We start from the raw sequence: 736 nt of genomic DNA, 5'->3' as shown, positions 1-736 counted from the left end.
GTACTTAAAATGACTATAAAAATAAACTGCGTAATGTATTTTTTAGTTTTTTTGGTAACAGAAATAAATTACTTACGTGGAATCTTGTTCTAAATTTTTCAATTCTTAGATACAAAAATTGAACATTTTATAAATTTTTAACTACAAAATAATTTTTCAAATTAAAATTTGATAAATATTGTCAAAATTTGATCTTTAAATGCTTATAAAAAAAAATTGTGCCTATGTATTTTTAATATTTTTCAACTGATATTGTAACAATATATCAGGAGCTTTGTATTAAATTTATACACTTTTTGGCCCAACAGATAAAACTTTATTGATATTTATAGAAAAAAAAAACTAAAAAAATTGAAAACTTACAATGTCCGTAAACAGCTCAAAATGAGTCAAATTATTTTAAAATTTTTATCGTATATATAAATTGCTAATATAAACATTCAGTGAAATTTTCAAGTTTCTACAGTCACTCGTTTTTTAATTACAACAAAATAAGAAAATCGTTAAGTAAGAAATCGAGTGAATATCAAATGTTGTAAAAATATGAATTTCAAACGCCCATAAAAATTTAATTTGAGTTTCTTATAGACATTTTTTTTTTGGTAAAGGTAGATTATCCTATAAGGAATCTTGTATTACATTTTAAAATCTAAGATTTAAAAAGAAAAATTTTTATGAATTTATAACTCGAAATAATTTGCAAATTTTCGTGATTTTTATATGTTTTGTACAATTT

The sequence above is a fragment of the Acyrthosiphon pisum genome, chromosome A2 (assembly GCF_005508785.2).
Source record: "Acyrthosiphon pisum isolate AL4f chromosome A2, pea_aphid_22Mar2018_4r6ur, whole genome shotgun sequence".
NCBI classification, from domain to species: domain Eukaryota; kingdom Metazoa; phylum Arthropoda; class Insecta; order Hemiptera; family Aphididae; genus Acyrthosiphon; species Acyrthosiphon pisum.
Note: the sequence above shows the minus strand (reverse complement) of the source record.